This window comes from Oncorhynchus keta, chromosome 37 (genome assembly GCF_023373465.1).
Source record: "Oncorhynchus keta strain PuntledgeMale-10-30-2019 chromosome 37, Oket_V2, whole genome shotgun sequence".
In the NCBI taxonomy this organism is placed as follows: domain Eukaryota; kingdom Metazoa; phylum Chordata; class Actinopteri; order Salmoniformes; family Salmonidae; genus Oncorhynchus; species Oncorhynchus keta.
This window is the reverse complement of record NC_068457.1, coordinates 22768473-22782819: the sequence shown is the minus strand read 5'-3', so window position 1 is coordinate 22782819 and position 14347 is coordinate 22768473. Positions and strand designations below refer to the sequence as shown.

The window sequence follows — 14347 nt, the reverse complement described above, 5'->3', positions numbered from 1 at the left end:
TAAAATGTCTAAGGGTGTGCAGGAGGAGAACACACCCTCTGCCACACCATGTCTGAGCTAGTGCAGGAGGAGAACACGCCCTCTGCAACACCGTGTCTGAACGCGTGCAGGAGGAGAACACACCCTCTGCCACACCATGTCTGAGGGCGTGCAGGAGGAGAACACACCCTCTGCCACACCATATCTAAGGGCGTGCAGGAGGAGAACACCACCCTCTGCCACACCAAGTCTAAGGGCTTGCAGGTGGAGAACACACCCTCTGCCACACCATGTCTAAGGGCGTGCAGGAGGAGAACACACCCTCTGCCACACCATGTCTGAGGGCGTGCAGGAGGAGAACACACCCTCTGCCACACCATATCTAAGGGCGTGCAGGAGGAGAACACACCCTCTGCCACACCATGTCTGAGGGCGTGCAGGAGGAGAACACACCCTCTGCCACACCATATCTAAGGGCGTGCAGGAGGAGAACACCACCCTCTGCCACACCATGTCTAAGGGCTTGCAGGTGGAGAACACACCCTCTGCCACACCATGTCTGAGCGCGTGCAGGAGGAGAACACACCCTCTGCCACACCATGTCTGAGGGCGTGCAGGAGGAGAACACCACCCTCTGCCACACCATGTCTGAGGGCGTGCAGGAGGAGAACACACCCTCTGCCGCACCATGTCTGAGGACGTGCAGGAGGAGAAGCGAGGGGCCAGCCCCTCAAACACTAACCCTACAGAAAGAGGCACATAATTATGTAACTCCCCTGATGAATGGAAAAGTGCAGGAGGAACACTGTGTTGAATACTGGCTTGCTAACCACTGTGACCCTGAACACAGGCCTTCCTCAGTGCATGGGCCACAAAAGTCAGTGAGCAGTCTATTCCCTCTGGTAACAACACAGTGTATTGACAGTCAGTGAGCAGTCTATTCCCTCTGGTAACAACACAGTGTATTGACAGTGAGTGACGCGGTCTTTTCCCTCTGGTAACAACACAGTGTATTGACAGTGAGTGACGCGGTCTATTCCCTCTGGTAACAACACAGTGTATTGACAGTGAGTGACGCGGTCTATTCCCTCTGGTAACAACACAGTGTATTGACAGTGAGTGACGCGGTCTATTCCCTCTGGTAACAACACAGTGTATTGACAGTGAGTGACGCGGTCTATTCCCTCTGGTAACAACACAGTGTATTGACAGTGAGTGACGCGGTCTATTCCCTCTGGTAACAACACAGTGTATTGACAGTGAGTGACGCGGTCTTTTTCCTCTGGTAACAACACAGTGTATTGACAGTGAGTGATGCGGTCTATTCCCTCTGGTAACAACACAGTGTATTGACAGTGAGTGAGCAGTCTATTCCCTCTGGTAACAACACAGTGTATTGACAGTCAGTGAGCAGTCTATTCCCTCTGGTAACAACACAGTGTATTGACAGTGAGTGACGCGATCTATTCCCTCTGGTAACAACACAGTGTATTGACAGTCAGTGAGCAGTCTATTCCCTCTGGTAACAACACAGTGTATTGACAGTGAGTGACGCGGTCTATTCCCTCTGGTAACAACACAGTGTATTGACAGTCAGTGAGCAGTCTATTCCCTCTGGTACCAACACAGTGTATTGACAGTCAGTGAGCAGTCTATTCCCTCTGGTAACAACACAGTGTATTGACAGTGAGTGACGCGGTCTATTCCCTCTGGTAACAACACAGTGTATTGACAGTCAGTGAGCAGTCTATTCCCTCTGGTAACAACACAGTGTATTGACAGTGAGTGACGCGGCCTATTCCCTCTGGTAACAACACAGTGTATTGACAGTGAGTGACGCGGTCTATTCCCTCTGGTAACAACACAGTGTATTGACAGTGAGTGACGCGGTCTATTCCCTCCGGTAACAACACAGTGTATTGACAGTGAGTGACGCGGTCTATTCCCTCTGGTAACAACACAGTGTATTGACAGTGAGTGACACGGTCTATTCCCTCTGGTAACAACACAGTGTATTGACAGTGAGTGACGAGGTCTATTCCCTCTGGTAACAACACAGTGTATTGACAGTGAGTGACGTGGTCTATTCCCTCTGGTAACAACACAGTGTATTGACAGTGAGTGACGTGGTCTATTCCCTCTGGTAACAACACAGTGTATTGACAGTGAGTGACGCACATAGTAACATACATGTTCGAGGTAGCCAGTTGAAGTTAAAACAGACATAAACAGGACCTTAATCAGAATGTACTCTACTGCATTAAATAATTACTATCGTCTGCATTATATCAATTTGACATACAAGCAGATGGATGGAGATACAAACCTCTCAGAGCCTGACAGATTCTCTCCAGCACAGTCTAAGGGTGTTTATAAAAGCCAATTAAAAGCTTAGTCCCCCCCATAATCAAACAAGTATAATGGCAAAGCTAAGAGCTTGTCAGTGATATATAAGCGAATGGAAGAGTTTTTCCTCCTTATGAACATGTTTGGTTCTGGTATCGTATCGTAACCCATGTATCAAGATACGTATCAGATTGTGCTGAAAGGGAACGATATACCCCTAGGGGATGTATAGCGCTTTGGAATGAAAACCCTTCAAATGTATCATTTTATGTTATAACAACTATGCAAAAACCCAACTGTTACAACATGGTTATGGGTGTAAAAAGAAGACACCTGTACCATGTCAGATATAGAGATGAAATGTCTTACATTTTGAGTTTGCATCCCAATATTACACTTTATATACTTCACAGAAGACTGAAATATAACAAAACTGTTTAACATAGAAACACCAGATTTTCGGCGGGTTTTGAAATTAGTTATGAAATTATGAAAAATATGAATAACATTCCAGTCATGAGGTCATTTGACTGCAGGAAAAGGCTACCAGTTATACCACTGCCTTGACAATAATATCATTAGTCATGAGGTCATTTGACTGCAGGAAAAGGCTACCAGTTATACCACTGCCTTGACAATAATATCATTAGTCATGAGGTCATTTGACTGCAGGAAAAGGCTACCAGTTATACCACTGCCTTGACAACAATATCATTAGTCATGAGGTCATTTGACTGCAGGAAAAGGCTACCAGTTATACCACTGCCTTGACAATAATATCATTAGTCATGAGGTCATTTGACTGCAGGAAAAGGCTACCAGTTATACCACTGCCTTGACAATAATATCATTAGTCATGAGGTCATTTGACTGCAGGAAAAGGCTACCAGTTATACCACTGCCTTGACAATAATATCATTAGTCATGAGGTCATTTGACTGCAGGAAAAGGCTACCAGTTATACCACTGTCTTGACAATAATATCATTAGCCATGAGGTCATTTGACTGCAGGAAAAGGCTACCAGTTATACCACTGCCTTGACAATAATATCATTAGTCATGAGGTCATTTGACTGCAGGAAAAGGCTACCAGTTATACCACTGCCTTGACAATAATATCATTAGCTAACTATTGCAGTTGTCACTCATCAATTAAGTGAAGTTTGTTAAGGAGAATGCACAACTCCCTCATCTTTGAACTGCATTTGCCAGACAATACACACACACACACACACACACACACACACACACACACACACACACACACACACACACACACACACACACACACACACACACACACACACACACACACACACACACACACACACACACACACACACACACACACACACACACACACACACACACACACACACACACACACACACACACACACACACACACACACACACAAGAGAGCCAGGGAGAAGCACAAGCGGAAGGGGCAGAGAGGAGGGTGAAGGTTTCAACTAAATTTGGGAGGCTGATTCTACAGATTGACAAGATAATACAAACGGTGCAGTAAGGGCTGTTGCTGTGATCTTATTACCTCCACGCCGGCAGTCATCGTGTGGTTTTCCATTGCGAAATGCCATCAAAAACCACATCCAACACTTGTCACCAAAACAGTATTCTGCTTTCACAACTCACCTCACTGTGATTGATCAATTTGAAGAAAGAAGTTCACCAACAGGCTGAAACTGAGTGGAAACATGGTTGTTGTGGATGTTGTTTCAAAGCCTAACAACGAAATGGACAGCGCTTTGAGTGTGGACTGTATTATTATGCATACTGGATGGACTGGTTACATTATGCTACACTCCAAACGTTCTATCCATGAGTCTGGGAGAGAATATACAGGCCAAGGAAATGCTATTGGTTAATTGATTGTGCAGGGCGGCTTACAGTTAACCTACAATTATAGTGAATTTGTATTTGATTTTGAATAGCCTAGTAATAGGGATTTTTTGTTATATTTTCCTAATGAATAGGCAGACACATTACCTTTAGCTACAGGATATCTCACCACCATGCTTTTCCATCTCCTCTCCTCTCTCTTCTTTCCTTTCTTGAGAGAGAGGGGCTGTCAACAGTTTAATGAAATGTGTTTTGTTGTGAAAACATGTTACTATCGATGTTCCCGAACAGATTTCACTAGGTTTCCCAAATTAAGCACTGTGTAGCAGTAGGAACAGGGTTGGAGAGCCCATGGCATACAGAGTTTGGGCGGAATATCACCTGTCGCGCAGAAAGAGGCTGCGTTCTCCTCAAACAGTGGTTGATGTGTGGGGTGAAATAACCTGAGCAGCCTATCTGGCATTCGCTATTGAAGTGCATATGGAGGACATGTCATTTTCCCCTGCTCCTGTTCCTCGGGCCATTCTAAATCAAAACAAATTTGACATATTAGTAAAGACAAGATTCAAGTCAGAATAGTCTGATGTGTGAAAATTTGATCACTTGATGAGAGAACAGCGTGGGCAGCCGAGTCAAGGAACAGAGTGAAAGCTTTTTTTGCGACTTTCTCAAATCATCACTAACCTATAGTCGCCTCATGCAGTTTTGATTTCTAAGACAGTAGGTTTGTATCAATCACAACTAAAATTGCCAAATAACTCATTTAGCCTCTAGGACATGTTTCAAATGATCTCTTTTACGCTCGTCATAGCAGAACATTAAAAAAACTAAAAGCATTTTATAAATACTGTATTGTGTATATTTCCATAAAGCCACCATCATTTACTCAATATAGGCTATGCAATATATGATTATTTTCGTGGATCTCATGTTTTCAATGAGTACAGCAAGCTATCGGTCAGGCTGATCTTCCACTAATTTTGGACCAAAATGGATTGCTATTTTTGAGCAAAATAACGGCCATAATTGATAAGTGATTCCCCTCTGACATCGTCGTTCGTAGCTGACGAGAGGGTACATGCAAATGGGCCGGTCGGGGTGTGAGTCACTCACTGAGTAGCAACCTCCTTTAGCTCTGGCACTCTCTCTGTCTTTCTTTATCTCTCTGTCTATCTTTATCTCTCTCTCTCTCTCTCTCTCTCCCCCTATCTTTCTCTCTTTCCTCCCTTCTCTATCTCTCGTTTCCATATGAATTCTCAACCTGAGAGCTGTAAACACACCAGTCAGCCTACTGCAGTTCAAATAGAGACAGAATAGTAGACTCTCTCACAAGTAGGTCACCATCATAGAGTTGGGAAAGACGATCATCCCTTCTCGTTTAAGAACAGATCATATTTGTATCAACACTCTCCATAAAGTTACTTCAAAGTTCATTGTTCCAGTATCCCTTTGCTCTTCTTTCCAAGTCTTTTTCACGTCGATGACAATGTTCTGAAATGGCTCAGGTACCATTTACATGGATGAGTATTGGACATTGATGACTGGGTTGCTATGTGGAAAAGGTGTACAGAGGTCAGAGTTTTAGATGAGGGAGAAGATGGTGCAAAAACCAGAGACTAGAGGACAGGAATGACCAATACCAAGAATCCATCACATCCCGCCTCTTCTCTGGATCATGATTATCATGATGTAACGGGGTCAAAAAGTCATCGGGATTCGCACAAAAATCATAGATTGTTTCCAGTAATTGGAGATCATGGGTTGACACCCGGCCTCAGTCTTATTCCACACTCTTTCTCTGGCATGTCATGCCATACATGGAAACACTATATTCAGAGTAAGCAAGGCCCAGGATGGAATTAATGTTGCTTTGTCCGACATGTTGTGTCTAACCTTCAGCAGAACCAGTGCATTATGCGATCACACCATCAAGAGTACATCCGGTGAACTTCAGGAAATAAAAAGGACCTCTACTGTCCTTTCAACTTTTTTAACACTTGTACTGTTCAGTGACCTTTTCAAAGGCATTGACTCCAGTGAGTTACCTATGAAAAGCCTTTCCTGTCCATATCATACTATATAAATGCCACCAGCTAGGGTTTGTAATATTTCCCATCCCCACTCCTTTAGCTCAGTCCTAGATAGTTCTATTACTGTGATGAAGACAGTACTTTGAATGAAAGCCTGTCTTAGAACAGCAGTACTGAGGAAGGACAGGGAGGCTGGGAAGCTCCTGTGAAACTGTGGCGGTGGCGGTAAGGAACTCTGCCATTTTCACAGTCGAATGCCCGTCTCTTCCTCATCTCTGCCAGGCAGCGCACTGCACTGCAGCTGACTGCCTCTCCCTCTCTCTTCATCTCTCTCTCTTTCCCTCTTTCTTCCTCTCTCCTTCTTTCTAAATGTCACAGTGGCAGCCGAGCTCCGCGCAATGCCAAGAGTTCAGAGCTCCCAGATCAATATTACATCATTTATCTCAATTAGGACATATTTATTCCCCTCAAGTTATTGTATGTCTGAGTGGATTCCATCTGCATTCCGGACACGTCTCTAGAGAGATCCAACAACAGCCACAGTCGCTAGGGGAGATGGAGGGGGAGAAAGAAACCATTTAAGATTCAGACTGTGGGTGAAATATGATGGTGTCTTACCTTGGGTTATTACAGATGAAAGTGGGATGTAAGAGAAGGAACACTGTCCCAAATGGTTAATATTATGCCCTGCAGGACTACCAACATTAATCCTGTCTGTCATTTTAGGGTAGTGGGGAAAAGTGGGAGGGGTATTCTAATTAGAGGGTGAACTTTACCTCCTCCTGGGGATTTACAGAAGGATCTTAATTAGGTTGATAGATCCTGGCCATACTGGAACACATCTCATCTCCAGCAGACTAAATGAGAATAATTGCATTGAACTCTCATCATAGAACTGTCTAAGATATATGCGATACTGTGATTTACCTGTTCAAAATGGTTCCTTGTGTTCTGAGAATGTTCTGCCATTGGGTGTAGCAAGAACTACTCTGACTTTATCAGGAGGTGTAGCTAGAACTACTCTGACTTTACCAGGAGGTGTAGCTAGAACTACTCTGACTTTATCAGGAGGTGTAGCTAGAACTACTCTGACTTTACCAGGAGGTGTAGCTAGAACTACTCTGACTTTACCAGGAGGTGTATCTAGAACTACTCTGACTTTACCAGGAGGTGTATCTAGAACTACTCTGACTTTACCAGGAGGTGTATCTAGAACTACTCTGACTTTATGAGGAGGTGTAGCTAGAACTACTCTGACTTTATCAGGAGGTGTAGCTAGAACTACTCTGACCTTACCAGGACGTGTAGCTAGAACTACTCTGACTTTTCCAGGAGGTGTAGCTAGAACTACTCTGACCTTACCAGGACGTGTAGCTAGAACTACTCTGACTTTTCCAGGAGGTGTAGCTAGAACCACTCTGACTTTATCAGGAGGTGTATCTAGAACTACTCTGACTTTATCAGGAGGTGCAGCTAGAACTACTCTGACTTTACCAGGAGGTGTAGCTAGAACTACTCTGACTTTACCAGGAGGTGTATCTAGAACGACTCTGACTTTATCAGGAGGTGTATCTAGAACTACTCTGACTTTATCAGGAGGTGTATCTAGAACTACTCTGACTTTATCAGGAGGTGTAGCTAGAACTACTCTGACTTTATCAGGAGGTGTAGCTAGAACTACTCTGACTTTATCAGGAGGTGTATCTAGAACTACTCTGACTTTACCAGGAGGTGTATCTAGAACTACTCTGACTTTATCAGGAGGGTTATCTAGAACGACTCTGACTTTACCAGGAGGTGTATCTAGAACTACTCTGAATTTACCAGGAGGAGTAGCTAGAACTACTCTGACTTTACCAGGAGGTGTAGCTCGAACTACTCTGACTTTACCAGGAGGTGTAGCTAGAACTACTCTGACTTTACCAGGAGGTGTAGCTAGAACTACTCTGACCTTACCAGGAGGTGTGGCTAGAACTACTCTGACTTTACCAGGAGGTGTAGCTCGAACTACTCTGACTTTACCAGGAGGTGTAGCTAGAACTACTCTGACCTTACCAGGAGGTGTGGCTAGAGCTACTCTGACTTTATCAGGAGGTGTAGCTAGAACTACTCTGACTTTACCAGGAGGTGTAGCTAGAACTACTCTGACCTTACCAGGAGGTGTGGCTAGAACTACTCTGACTTTATCAGGAGGTGTAGCTAGAACTACTCTGACTTTACCGGGAGGTGTAGCTCGAACTACTCTGACTTTACCAGGAGGTGTAGCTAGAACTACTCTGACTTTATCAGGAGGTGTAGCTAGAACTACTCTGACTTTACCAGGAGGTGTAGCTAGAACTACTCTGACTTTACCAGGTGGTGTAGCTAGAACTACTCTGACTTTATCAGGAGGTGGAGCTTGAACTACTCTGACTTCATCAGGAGGTGTATCTAGAACTACTCTGACTTTATCAGGAGGTACAGCTAGAACTACTCTGACTTTATCAGGAGGTACAGCTAGAACTACTCTGACTTTATCAGGAGGTGTAGCTAGAACTACTCTGACCTTATCAGGAGGTGTATCTAGAACTACTCTGACCTTACCAGGAGGTGTATCTAGAACTACTCTGACTTCATCAGGAGGTGTATCTAGAACTACTCTGACTACATCAGGAGGTGTATCTAGAACTACTCTGACTTCATCAGGAGGTGTATCTAGAACTACTCTGACTACATCAGGAGGTGTATCTAGAACTACTCTGACTTCATCAGGAGGTGTATCTAGAACTACTCTGACTTCATCAGGAGGTGTATCTAGAACTACTCTGACTTCATCAGGAGGTGTATCTAGCACTACTCTGACTTCATCAGGTGGTGTAGCTAGAACTACTCTGACTACATCAGGAGGTGTATCTAGAACTACTCTGACTTTATCAGGAGGTGTAGCTAGAACTACTCTGACCTTATCAGGAGCTGTATCTAGAACTACTCTGACCTTACCAGGAGGTGTATCTAGAACGACTCTGACTTTACCAGGAGGTGTAGCTAGAACCACTCTGACCTTACCAGGAGGTGTAGCTAGAACTACTCTGACTTTATCAGGAGGTGTAGCTAGAACTTCTCTGACTTTATCAGGCGCTATAGCTAGAACTTCTCTTTTTATCAGGCGGTATAGCTAGAACTTCTCTGACTTTATCAGGCGGTATAGCTAGAACTTCTCTGACTTTATCAGGCGGTGTAGCTAGAACTTCTCTGACTTTATCAGCGGTATAGCTAGAACTTCTCTGACTTTATCAGGCGGTGTAGCTAGAACTTCTCTGACTTTATCAGGCGGTGTAGCTAGAACTTCTCTGACTTTATCAGGCGGTATAGCTAGAACTTCTCTGACTTTATCAGGCGGTATAGCTAGAACTTCTCTGACTTTATCATGCGGTGTAGCTAGAACTTCTCTGACTTTATTAATAGAACTTCTCTGACTTTATCAGGCGGTGTAGCTAGAACTTCTCTGACTTTATTAATAGAACTTCTCTGACTTTATCAGGCGGTGTAGCTAGAACTTCTCTGACTTTATTAATAGAACTTCTCTGACTTTATCAGGCGGTGTAGCTAGAACTTCTCTGACTTTATTAATAGAACTTCTCTGACTTTATCATGCGGTGTAGCTAGAACTTCTCTGACTTTATTAATAGAACTTCTCTGACTTTATCAGGCGGTGTAGCTAGAACTTCTCTGACTTTATTAATAGAACTTCTCTGACTTTATCAGGCGGTGTAGCTAGAACTTCTCTGACTTTATTAATAGAACTTCTCTGACTTTATCAGGCGGTGTAGCTAGAACTTCTCTGACTTTATCAGGCGGTATAGTTAGAACTTCTCTGACTTTATCAGGCGGTGTAGCTAGAACTTCTCTGACTTTATTAATATAATTTATCTGGTTTCATCAGGCGGTGTAGCTAGAATTTCTCTGGCTTTATTAATAGAACTTCTCTGACTTTATCAGGCGGTGTAGCTAGAATTTCTCTGACTTTATCAGGCGGTGTAGCTAGAACTTCTCTGACTTTATCAGGCGGTATAGCTAGAACTTCTCTGACTTCATCAGGCGGTGTAGCTAGAATTTCTTTGGCTTCATCAGGCAGTGTAACTAGAATTTCTCTGGCTTTATCAGGCGGTGTAGCTAGAATTTCTCTGGCTTTATCAGGCGGTATAGCTAGAATTTCTCTGGCTTTATCAGGCGGTGTAGCTAGAATTTCTCTGGCTTTATCAGGCGGTGTAGCTAGAATTTCTCTGGCTTCATCAGGCGGTGTAGCTAGAATTCCTCTGGCTTCATCAGGCGGTGTAGCTAGAATTTCTCTGGCTTTATCAAGCGGTGTAGCTAGAATTTCTCTGGCTTCATACTCCAGGAATTCCAACCACCTACAATTACCTCCAGTTGAGCTGGTTTAATAAGTCTTGCATTACTGTTCACTCAACTAAAACTGTTCAAGTTAGTACACACCACACCAGTTAGTATGAACAATGGTTAGGCTTATAAATGATGGTTAAATGAATCACATCCACAGGGTCGTTTCCTCATTTTTTCCAGAGCTTCCACTTTCTGCTATACGTTCTTCTGTTTCTCTCAGCTCTCCTCTGTTACCCTGAATCTCTGTAATTAGCTCATGCTCAGCGCCTTCGGTGACTCAGACAGTACAGACACCACCGTTGCTTTGTACTGTAGCTGGCTGGCTGGCTGCCTGTCCTGCTACCACTACCCCAGTCCAACCGTTAGTCATCCACCCAGAGGCTCTCGTCCACTTATAGAACTGCAGCATGGATGCCAGGGATACAGTATGTATGGCATAGCAGATGCTTTCATCCTAAGCTAAGTAGACCCTAGTAGTGATTGCATATTTTGTTAGTATGACCCCAGCGGGAATCGAACCCACGACCCTGGCGTTGCTAGCACCACTCATTCTGAGTCTTACTGTGTAATGCCCCTGGTGTTAGACAGCTTTTAGTGTTGAGGTTCCAGTCAGGTACTATGCTGTAGTTCCCTGTGGATTGGATTAGCCCTGCTTAACCCGTCTAACACTCACCTTGTCTCTCTGGGAGTCACAACTCCCAGAGAAGCAGGAAGAGATTAAATGACAGAGCGGTATCTCTCAACCTCAGCTGTAGTAGATAGTGAGAGGTATTTTGGGTGGTCCTTGTGGGTATAACTTGAAATAACCGCCAAAAAAAGATCATACATTTTATTTGTTTTTCTGTATCTTTCATCTTTTGGATTGTTGTAGTTGTGTAGTTTGAGGTAAATATTGGAAGTTTGGACCATGTACTGAAATAAACTTCACATGGCATGAAAGCTGAGCCCGGACCAACGCAGGAGAAGAGAAAACCCGAAATGAGAAATGACAAGGAATGACAAGGAAACGACAGCCTCCTCAGAACCTGAACATAGGAAGGCTTCGCTAACGTTTGGCTTTGAAAGCTGCTCCACTTCTGACTGCTTTACATAACTAAAACTAATCCAAACTATCACCGGCGAGAAATAGACACAGCAAACTTTTCCTTGTTCTTCGCCCACCGAACTGCATCCATCTTAATTTTGTGAGTTCAGAAGAGTTCATTCAGCAAAGTTGCCAGTTGGTGATGCCAAGGTAACTTTGGTGCCCAGGGCTTGACCTTGGCTTGGTGTGTCCTGTGTCATGATGTTGGTCAAACAAGGGGGGGGGGGGTGCAGTTTAAAGGTCACTGCTCTGTGAATTCAGAGCCAAAGCCATACGGTGCATATGTGGTGGGGAGGGAAGGGGGACAGAGCAGAGAGCTGTGATGCTGTGATTCCAGAGAGCTGAAGGGTTGGGAGGGGAGGAGAGAGGAAAGGAGGAGGATGAGGATAGGAGAGGAGGGTTTGTGGTGATACTGTGACAGAAAACAGTGACCAGTCACACATAAGAACACAGTCTGTCACAGTCAAATGTCACAGTCCAGCTAGCATGGTCTGTCAGGCCAGGGTTACATGACTGGCCCAAACCTTTAACTTGCTGTATGGTGTTCAGCTCTGCACTATCACTCCCCACCATGTCATGGTTCGTGACACAATGTGACCTTTCCTGTTGTGGAAACATGGAAGGTGAATAGATTACAAAAGCAGTTGAATAGTCCCTTGATATACCCAAGAACACCATTACATTGTACACTATCCAGCCATATTGCAGGGATTGAGAAATATTGAAACCAAAATCACTCAACACATCATAAAGGGTGACAGACTATTTAATATTCAGAGAGAGTGAATAGTCTTTCATTTGTCCATTGAATCCCAAGTGCTTGCTTTGTGTACCGGATCCATTTGATCAACATGGAGCTTCAACACCATCTGAAACCCTATCATCAGAGAACAGTGTAGTCCCTTGCCTGAGAGGAGGTGTGTTGTGGGGTTCTGCCTGCCTGCACTCTATTGTATTGGTGCTGTCAGTGTTTTCGAGGGCGGAGAATGGCCCGGTTTAGAGGACACGACTCTGTGACTCATCCTGAAGGGAGAGGGGGGGTGGAGAGGGACAGGAGCCAGGGACCGTGGTCCGTGACATACTCCCATCTTGCACCAGGGCAGTTATTACTGGAGACAACAGTTGATTCAAAGTCCCTGGCTCCCCTGGCTATAGACTCACACACACACACACACACACACACACACACAAACACACACTCTCTCACACACACACAGACACACACTCTCACGCACGCACACAGACACATACTCTCACGCACACACACAGACACACACAGACACACACACACACACACACACACACACACACACACACACACACACACACACACACACACACACACACACACACACACACACACACACACACACACACACACACACACACACACACACAAATACACACACACACACACAAGCTCACAGACATAAACACACACACAAGCTCACAAACACAAACAAGTACACACAACCATAGCCGCAGGAAGTAGGGGTGCTGAAAAATCGAAATGTTAAAACTAAATAAAACCTTTTTTATTTTTTTTTCACAAAAGTAGTTCACTGGGCCTTTACTCTTCTTGTATTAGTGGACACATACAGCCGTCTGCAGTGCAGGGAGAAATGTTTTTTTTCCACCAGCAATTATTGACAGAAGCGTCACGGGGAATACTTAGCCTCCGTTTTAAAGTGTGCTTAGTTCCAGGCAACGGGCTGGGCTGCATGCTTTCTGTGAAACTCCCCTCACTGCACTCAAACGACCGACCAGCATCCCCGCTGACTCTGTTTGGACCCACTAAATGAGCAGTTTTCCAAGCATCACAACAGAACTGCAACCTTGAATTGATGATGTGAATTAAAAATGACTCAATAATTATTGAATTCATTGGCTTTGATGCAGATTTGAACAACGTCAGCTGGGTAGAAGAGCTAATACTAAGTGATTACAACTGCAGGGGGCGGACTTGAACTATAATTATTAGCATTTTGTTTACATATTAAACATAATCATTTCAGCATATTGGACCATGTGTTGTCTGTGCATACCTGTATGTGGGATACTGTGTCCACAGGTTTAGGAGACTATTAAAATGGTTGCTTTGCCTCAGACTTCCTGTCCAGGCTCATGTTTGCAGGAGATGTAGCACATCTCAGAGTGATCCATCGCCTGTCAGTCTAGAGGGCTTTCTTATCTGAGCCAACTCATGCCTTGGAATACCAGTGAAAGGCACTGTACATCACACCTCATGCAGCTGCCAGAAATCCAAATGTATGAAGGAATTGTTGAACATAAAGACCAAAATTTAATTGTCATATTCCTCTAAATACGTTTGGAAACATTTGGTACATTTTAATTTAGCACCAACTCAGTAGTCTTGTGGTGGTTCAACCAACTCAGTAGTCTTGTGGTGATTCAACCAACTCAGTAGTCTTGTGGTGATTCAACCAACTCAGTAGCCTTGTGGTGGTTCAACCAACTCAGTAGTCTTGTGGTGGTTCAACCAACTCAGTAGTCTTGTGGTGATTCAACCAACTCAGTGGCCTTGTGGTGGTTCAACCAACTCAGTAGCCTTGTGGTGGTTCAACCAACTCAGTAGCCTTGTGGTGATTCAACCAACTCAGTAGCCTTGTGGTGGTTCAACCAACTCAGTGGCCTTGTGGTGGTTCA

General features: G+C 44.3%; 1 protein-coding gene and 1 long non-coding RNA gene across 6 annotated transcripts in view; both read left to right on the top strand.

Moving 5' to 3' along the window:
- LOC118374172 (interleukin-1 receptor accessory protein-like 1) overlaps window positions 1-14347 on the top strand; it is a 433725-nt gene that overhangs the window by 263930 nt on the left and 155448 nt on the right. The gene's annotated exons all lie outside the window — the stretch shown is intronic.
- Window positions 2865-3451, top strand: LOC127916758 (uncharacterized). The gene is made up of 3 exons (XR_008095851.1): window positions 2865-2982; window positions 3051-3254; window positions 3323-3451. It is a non-coding gene; the product is annotated as an uncharacterized LOC127916758 (long non-coding RNA).